Source organism: Stegodyphus dumicola, chromosome 3 (assembly GCF_044657685.1).
Source record: "Stegodyphus dumicola isolate Sdum_Otavi_A_Nest chromosome 3, ASM4465768v1".
Lineage (NCBI taxonomy): Eukaryota > Metazoa > Arthropoda > Arachnida > Araneae > Eresidae > Stegodyphus > Stegodyphus dumicola.
Window position 1 is genome coordinate 130,504,440 of NC_140770.1, and position 9,884 is coordinate 130,514,323.

Below are 9,884 nucleotides of genomic sequence, written 5' to 3' on the forward strand. Positions count from 1 at the left end.
AAATAATGTTTACACTCTTTGAACGTTCATAAAACAGAGAATATAAATATTCATAAAATTATTTAAACAAGACTTTGGACATTTTGTATCTGAACCTGCAATGTCTACAATAAGTGTGCATCAATGATACTGAGAATCCTCTTAGTTTTACTTCTGCCGGTGATAGACACTTTCATGAGATGGCAGAAGTTATCAATTTTTTTTTTTTTTTTTCTCTAGCGAATACGCGCCGACCGTGCTGACCACTACAATGGTGGCGAAAAATAATCATCCACCACTTTTTTTAGTTCGATCGCCACTGTAGAGACATATGTTATTTAGAAGCAGGGGCATGATAAAGGAGCAATGCCCTCGCCGAGAATCGAACCACCGACCTCTCAAATACGCACCAAGCGTGCTTACCACTACACCAAAAAGGCATTCTAATAAGGCTGGATGAATACCTTATACACGCTAAACTTTAGTTTTACAGAAAGACTTTGGAAATTTTGAAGGAATGAACTTTCCTGAAGACTTTTAGAAATTTTATACGTAAATGAATGATTTACCGAGGCGACTAGCTTCCGATTACATTGTAAATGAAATTCAGATCAAATTAAATAAAGAAGCAAATTGCTATCTGTCTTCGTTGATGGCTACCTGATACCTGAAAGCTAACTTACATCTCTAAAACTTAAAACAGATCATCGAAAATTTTAAATACAATTTTTGATGATGAGAAATACCTCATAATATACATACAAACTATATATAAACTAAAAATTTCAAACAGAAGATTGCGGCACATGGCTTCGCATATACTATGTACAAGGTAATAAATAGACACGTAATAAAGCGGCACTACTTACTGATATGGTCATGTGAGTCGGCAAAATTTTCTACTGCACAGGGCGCTGTTTTCTTTGGTGTAAACAATAACAATTGCTTACAAATGTTAAAAATATAATGTTAATAGAAACAAAATAAAGTGAACTATAGACGACGTAATATCAATAAACAAAATCTAAGCTAGAATTAAAGTCAAATAAAAACAGACAACCAAGCAAAGCAAAGCATAAATCAGCCTGAATATTAAAAAAATATTAAATTTCCAAATACTGCTAGTTAGTTACAAAGGAATAAAGTGTTAACGGAAATCAAATGAAAATTTAGCATCAAAAATCAAAACTGCAAAAGATTCAACAACTAAGGAATGTGTAGAAGTTAAAGTACAATATTAGCCGTAAACTCGGGAAAGAAACACTAACAGAAGTCTCAAACATTTCCAAGTAAATGTGAATCAAAAGAATTAAATTTTGTTTTGTAATATGCGTCACCAAATTTAGCCTCATTATATTACTGAATAGATTTTTTTAACTTATCTTTTGGAAATGAACAGATTAGTATGAAAACCAGTTAGTATCTTTCGTGACTTTGATGTGAACATTATAAAAACAACTAAAATGAGTGTAATAAAAAATGCTTCATGTAAACAATTTAACAATGCAATTAATATACTTTTTCGTAGAAACCTTGTAGAGACATTAGGTTATTTCGAAGCAGAAGTGATGAAAAATGAGCAATGCCCTCGCAGGGACTCGAACCACGGACCTCTCGAATACGCGTCGAGCGTGCTGACAACTACGCTACCTTTTAAAGGGCGACTGAGATTTTAGAGGAACCAATCGCGTGCTGACCAGTACACTACGAAGGCATACTAAGAAGGCGGGAGAAATACCTTATAACCTCTTCAAATAAGTAAGCCAAAAAGAAATAATAGACAAATAAATAAATATATAAAGTGTATTCTATAAACATAACAAGGAGGAAAATAAGATAAGGTAAGTTCTTCTTAGTAGGAGAAGAAAAGCGGGTTATCGAAATAACTAGCAGAGCAAACTTTAAAGCCATAATTACCAAGCTATAATTTACATTCACAGGGTTTTAAATCGAACTACAGTACTACCTAACTTGCAGTTACTTACAGAGTCCTGCTGCTTGGGAAAAAAAAGAAGGAAAGGTAAACACTCCTGAAAACTTTGATAAATAATACTTTTCTATTCTTGAAACTTCGACAACGTTGCTAAGCTTTCAAAAAATCGCTAAATGACGCCAACTTAATTACACAAATTTTCACCAAGGCACAATAAGAAGGTTTTTATTCATATTACCCGTTCTAGACTTGTTTTTAATATTCAAATATCAGATCTTCGTAATTAAAGAATCCACAAAATACTGCGTGTAGTAAAGGCATACAAATATATTTAATAGTCACAAATTAAAAATTAAATAAAATATGCAAAAAATAGGTGTTAAATTACAAAATAAAGTACATTAATTATATGACTAAATAAGTGCATAAATTAAACCAAATCTGTAACTATACATAAATGCATGAAAATCAAAATATAAACAAACAAATACAAATCCTAATTAGTATGCACAATAATATCAAACTCTATGAAAACTAAGATAACGTAAAAACAGAAACAATTGACCTTCTTTGCTCTATCCTTTTCTTTGACTGTTCATCCTTAAAATCACGATAATATATTTATATATCACATTTACTATACCGTGTTCTGATGACAGATGGAGGTTTGACATCGACAAGTGAGAAATACATATAACATATTACTCAGAAATTCCCGTTAACTTCGAGAGACGACAGAAGGATAATTTTTCTTTTATCTCGCAGATCTCATCAAGACAAGAATAACTAATGGTGTAAGTTATAAGAAGGAGCTTGCTGTTGGTATGATTCCGTGTTTCCCTAAAAGTCTCAATGCTATTTTTTCTTTCCAGAAGATCCATTCATTTAATAAATAAATGCACATAAATCTTACTTAATATTTGGGGGATTCTTTTAGTTTTATGGATAGTAACTTCGAATTCACGGGTAGTGATAATGAATAAATAAAAAAAATGAATCTGTGAAGATATAAATGTAAGAAAAGTACAAAAGTATATTTACGATGTCATGGAAACCAAATCATTTCTCTACTTAGATAAAAAATGAATCTGTGAAGATATAAATGTAAGAAAAGTACAAAAGTATATTTACGATGTCATGGAAACCAAATCATTTCTCTACTTAGATAAAAAATGAATCTGTGAAGATATAAATGTAAGAAAAGTACAAAAGTATATTTACGATGTCATGGAAACCAAATCATTTCTCTACTTAGATAAAAAATGAATCTGTGAAGATATAAATGTAAGAAAAGTACAAAAGTATATTTACGATGTCATGGAAACCAAATCATTTCTCTACTTAGATAAAAAATGAATCTGTGAAGATATAAATGTAAGAAAAGTACAAAAGTATATTTACGATGTCATGGAAACCAAATCATTTCTCTACTTAGATAAAAAATGAATCTGTGAAGATATAAATGTAAGAAAAGTACAAAAGTATATTTACGATGTCATGGAAACCAAATCATTTCTCTACTTAGATAAAAAATGAATCTGTGAAGATATAAATGTAAGAAAAGTACAAAAGTATATTTACGATGTCATGGAAACCAAATCATTTCTCTACTTAGATATAAATAAAAAACAAAAAGCTTAGATGCAATTAAAGATTGGGGTGGGACAATTGTAAATAAAATATTTTGGTGTTTTTGATTGATTTTCCCCCTCATCAGAAAGCAGCCACAGCATTGTCAGAATTGACGTTTTTTAATTCAGTTCTAGATTAATTGTCTTTAGCAACTAAATTTTGAACATAAATTAAAATATGATGCCATATTTTCTTTAAAATTATATCAGAAGTAGAATTTTTTCAAAGCGATAAGCAACAAAACAGTATGCCTGCGGTTCACAAATAAATAAATTTAATGAAGGATAAAGATTAAATATATCAAAATTCCAATTATTTGAATGTCTTGTACTTCTTTCTAGATCAGGGGATCTGAAACTTTTCAAATTTTGTACCACATAAATATTAAACACAAATATATGTACCACCATAAAAGCATTTCGCCATTAAATGTCAATGCATCCTAAATGGAGTGTATATAGTCAAAGAATAAAACCGTTTAAATATATATTATTTAATTATATTCGTAAATGAAACTTTTATGTTGCTATAAAATATAAATAAGTATACTATGACTATATAAATATATAACAACTGTGGTAAATAGTGAGTAACAATATATATATTAAGCAAATACAAAAGTACAAAAGCAAAGAGGACACCTGAGTCACAGGGCCAGCTCTGACAAGATACGTTTAAAAATATATACACATTCTGTCTTTTTGACATTTTAGAAACTCTTCAAGTCTTGGTAATGGGGCAATGTTGTCGCTTTTCAGTTCCTTAATTATGTATTCTAGTTTCTTCAAAAGCGCAATTTATTTTATTTATTTCCAATTTATTTTATCATGTACTATAAAAACAGTGATATTGTCACCTTATAAACTACAATTCAATTCATTCAATTTTTCAAAAATATCGGATAAGTACGCTAAAAGTGATAGCCAGATTTCATCAGTAAAGCAATGATGGAGCTCAAATTTGAATTCCGTCAGGAATTACTTAGGCCTCTACAAGTAATTCAAAGAGTCTAGTTATTTTTTTCCTTGTTAACCACCGCACTTCAGTGTGTATTAGGAGCTTTTTGCGGTTACTATCCATTTCATTGCACAAAATAGTGAACAGACGTGAAATAAGTGCCCGATATTTAATAAAATTCGCTGATTGATATAAACAGTCTGTAGATTGGTCTAAAACAGAGATTGATATAAAGCAGTCTGTAGACCTGTAGGCATTGTTTTGGTAGTCATTGCTTCACGATGTATGCTGCAATGTGTGAACTTTGCATCTGGTGCAACTTCTTAAATTTTGGCAAAAACTCCACCAAACTTGAAAAATATATGTGTTTTTGAATAATAAAGAGTAAAACAAAATGTTAAAAGGGGCGCAATTTTACAATCATTTTGAATATTCTTTTAATTTTTTTTCTGTAAAAATTATACCACTAAAAATATAGTAATGTACCACAGTTTGAGAACTGGTGTTCTAGATCATGTTTAGACTATTTACGTTATAAATATTCGCAGAGAGATAAGATAATAAAGATTTTGGCATTGCAGATTTTAAAATACAGAGGATATGTAAATTACTTAGTTAAAATATCTTCAAAATAATGCGAGAAATAAATACTTATACTAAAATAGAATTTAAATTTATAAATAAATAAAATTTATTTATAAATTTTAAAAACTACATAAATTTAAATTTATACAAAATAGACAATAAGTGAACATAAAATTACAATGATAAATATACTATTTAAATAAATAAAAACTGATGCATAATAATTCAAAAGTACATCAAAACTAAATCATAAATAAAAGAAAACTAATACTTCTAAAAGAGATATAACATTACTTTTCCGATTTTAAAAATTTCATCCTTTCAATTCTTCACTGTATCTCTTGTTTTTTATAGCATTATGATGACAAATTTTAGTTCAAAGAAATATTCTTTATTTATCATTTTAAAATACCTTACTTAGTTAAATTTGAGTTAATCGTTATGAACGTTTCATGTACTTAATAGAGGTTATTTTTAGTCCTGTATCGTCGTTCTCCAGCATTTCAGAATCTGAGTAAGCAATTTTTAAACTAGGAGCCGCTGACAACTTATTAAAACATGTCATCTAGAACAGCTTTCGGAGAAATCCAGTATTCCATGTAACAAAATTAAGGTGAGTTAATTTCCTTCACCCGAAGTTTGCTTACGCTTTAATTAATTGTTATGACAAGGCTTGATTGATATTATGTTAAGATCAGAATATTTTGATTGGATATTAACTATACCAGGACGCACGTTTCCTTCTTGTTAGTGATTAATAGCTATTTGGAATTAGGAATTTAGAATATTTCCTTTTTCATATTAAATTTGCTTTTTATGGTGTGTATAAATATATAAGTTGTATAAGAGTTTTTTAATCATAAACTAATATTAATTAAATTACGCCCAAAAAATTGGAATAATTTCCTTACAACCAAGGGATATTAAAATTGCATATGTATTTTTGCATTCATTCATCTTTAACCATAAACACTATATTTTTAAGAAATCATTATAAAATTAAATATAAGATGAAAAATGTATGTTCCTGAAACTAGTTAACTATATCTAATTTTTAATGAATAAAATGCTTTATTTCAATTGAAACGTTTACTTTTATTATATGCAATTATTTGAAATCGGTACTGACAAAGAAGTTTTTCCTCCGTTACTCATAAAAATATAAGTTTTTTTTTTCCCCTCCTTCCTTTCAGTACGCCTTCGGGGTGCAACAGTAGCCCACTCGGCGCGTATTCGTGAGGTCCAGGTTCGAGGGCACTGCACATTTTTCACATGTCCTGCTTTAAAATAATTTAATGAGTGTACAAGTGAAACCCAAAATAAAAGGTGGTGGACGATCATTCATTACCAGTAGGATTTTGCAATTGGGTCCCCTAATCCCCAGTCTTCCTTTAAAAGGTATTTTCTCCCTCCTTTCGGCATGCCTTCGTGGTGTAACTGTAGTACACTCGGCGCTTATTCAACGTATCCAGGTTCGAGTCCCAAACCCGAGGGCTTTGCATATTTTTCACATCTTTTGCTTCAAAGAAATCTACTGTCTCTACAAAGACGTTGATACCTTTTCCTCTTGTCGCAATAAAAGATATGCTACTGTAAGAAATAACTACAAGGACTTTGTTACCAGACTTTGTTTTTCATTTTTAGCTCCAAAATTGTTCGAATTCTCCTTAAATTCAACTTCAACTTAAGTCATAGCAAAATTCATCGTTCAGTTCTTAAAGATTCCAATCCTGATTTCAATTTCTAGGGAAATTTATTCTGTCTGTACTTAGTGAGGTTTGAAACGTATTAACCAAATTGAAGCAGCGTTAAAATTTTGCCTCGAACAACCCGGATCCTATGCTTGAAAAAGAAATAAACAAATCTTTGGTAATTAATTATAAATGATTACTTAGCCACACTTTTGACTTGATTCTGAGAAGCTTTTCTGCAATTTTAATCATTGGTGTTCACTTCCACGCCTGTCGAATTAATTTCTACCTTTTTGTTGCCCTGCGTTGGCAACATGCTTTTGAGATTTGTCGTTCGTAGGATTCGGTCGCTAAAAGCGTAGCTGGCCTGTAACGGTTGTAATTATTATTTTATGCTTATCTGTACTTCTGAATTATTACTAAATGTTTACGTGTGAATGTTATATTATTAAATGTATTCAGTTTGGTTGAAATAGACCGAGAGTGACTGAATTTATTAAGTATAATCAAAGTCGAAACTGCGTCGTCCATGTCGGCGCCATTCTAATATGAGGTACGTAAACATCATTTGGAGGCACGCCGACGAGATCATATCAAGAATTCGTCAGCAGTTCAAATACAGATAAGTGATGATTTTTTAGTTCGATTTACATCTAAATTTGATTCTTGAAGTTTTATATCTATTTTGTATTGATTTTGATTTTGAACTTGAATACTTCGATTACTTATTATGGATCAAGCTACTGTCATTAGATTGCGTGGTAGGGCAAAAGCGGCCTTCACAAGGCTTCAGAATACTATTTCTTCCGATTTATCTAAAAATGAAGTAATTTTGCATCTGGAGCGCTTGGAAAGGATTTATTCAGATTTTGATAAATTTGATGCCCAATTACCAGAACAGTCAGAAATTGAAGATTTTGAATCGAAGTATTTTAGTTTGAAACTTCAGTATCAAAATTTATTAGATGTATTAAATGCGGCTAATTTGCCAAATGTTACAGGAAATTCTAATATGAGTAACTTTAAGTTACCTAAGTTGAATATTCCTATTTTTTCGGGTAACTTTAATGACTGGATGAATTTTAAAGATTTGTTTGTTGCAACAGTGCATAATACTTCTTTATCGAATATACAGAAATTTCAGTATTTAATCGGATCACTTGCTGATGAACCAGCTTCTATAATTAAACATATTCCGTTATCAAATAATTCTTATGAAGAAGCATGGGCAAAATTGCTCGCTAGGTACGATAAAAAGAAACAAATCGTACAATCGTTAATTAAAACATTTATGGATCAAAAATGTATTTCACAGGTTGATAATGTTAATTTACGGCAATTAGCTGATACTTCCGATGAAGTTATCAGAGGTTTAAAAGCTCTTGGTGACGAAGCAACTTCTAGGGATCCATGGTTAATATTTATGTTGCTTCAAAAGGTAGATTCAGAAACTCGAAAGTTATGGGCACAGAAAACAGCGGAAGATGATTTTCCTACATTGGAATCATTTTTTGAATTTTTAAATTTAAGGTGTTCTTCTCTCGAAATTATCATAAATAAAGAAGCGGAAGCTAAAGTTGTTGATAAAAGTAGTAATGTTAGTTCTAAAACATTACAGAATTCTAAATTTAGTAATACTAAATGTTCGAAATGTAACGGACTTCATGCGTTATATAAATGCGTTAAATTTAAGAATTTGGATGTTACTGCTAGAAAGAACTTTGTACGGAAACGAGGATTGTGTTTTTTATGTTTAAATTCACATCTAATCAAAAACTGTAATTCACAGTTAAAGTGTAATTTGTGTAATTCAAAAACGCATAATAGTTTGTTGCATGAAGATATTAAAGCTAACAACGTACAGCTTTTAAAAGCGCCAAATGAAAACGAAAGCACTCCAGAGAGAGTTTTGAATGAATCATGCGAGGGTCAAGGTCAGGTAGTTGTCAGTAATACGATTCAAAATTCCAACTCGGCGATTTTGCCTACAGTTCTCGCACTTGCATTTTCCAGTGGCGAAGCTATCGAAATTAAATTATTGCTGGATTCCGGAAGTGAAAGTTCGTTTATTTCTGAACGAGCTGTTCGAAGATTAGGATTAAAAAGAACAAATAAAAGGTTACTTTTGCGTGGAATTGGCCAGCTTCCACAACTCGTGGTTCTGTTGATTTTAAAGTTCGGTCAAAATTAAATAATCAAGTAATTGATGTTAACGCATACATTTTGGATAGGTTAACTTTGCCATTGCCGGAACAAGTGATTAATGTAAAGCATATAGAATACATTAAATCTATTCCGTTAGCGGATCCGAATTTTGCTCAACCCAAAGAAATTGATTTGATTTTAGGAGCTGATTATTTTTTCTCCGTTTTAAGATGTGGCCAAATATATGGTTCGAAAAATGAGCCTGTAGCTCAAAATACAATTTTCGGTTGGGTGATTGCTGGGAAGGTCGGAAAGAATATGGAAGGCCCAAAAACAGCAAATGCACACTTCATAAAGTTAGAAGATAATATAAATATTGATTACGAACTTAAACGTTTCTGGGAAATGGAGGATATTGTCGATGTTGGGAAGAAGGAATTTCTGACACCTGAGGAACAATTTTGTGAATCACATTTTCAAAACACTCATGCTGTTAATTCAGATGGGCGATTTGTTGTAAAACTTCCATTTTAAGTTGGGTGATTCAAAACCGGCAGCAATTTCTAGGTTGCGTTCCATGGAACGAAAATTCAAAGATAATCCGGAATTTGAAAAACAGTATAAAGATTTCATACGTGAATATGAACAGTTAGGACATATGACTGTGATTAATGATGATTTATCTAACAGATCGGATACAGAAAAGTTTTATCTTCCTCATCATGCGGTAATTAAACCTTCTAGCACAACGACAAAATTAAGAGTAGTTTTTGATGCATCGTGCAAATCTGAAAATGGTATATCATTGAATTCTCTTTTAGGGGTAGATCCGAAATTACAAAGAGATATTTTTGAGATTTTGATTAATTTTCGATTTCCTAAAATTGTTTTCACAGCCGATGTAGAGAAGATGTATCGTCAGGTGATGGTAGCCCCTGAAGATCAGAATTATCAATTAATAC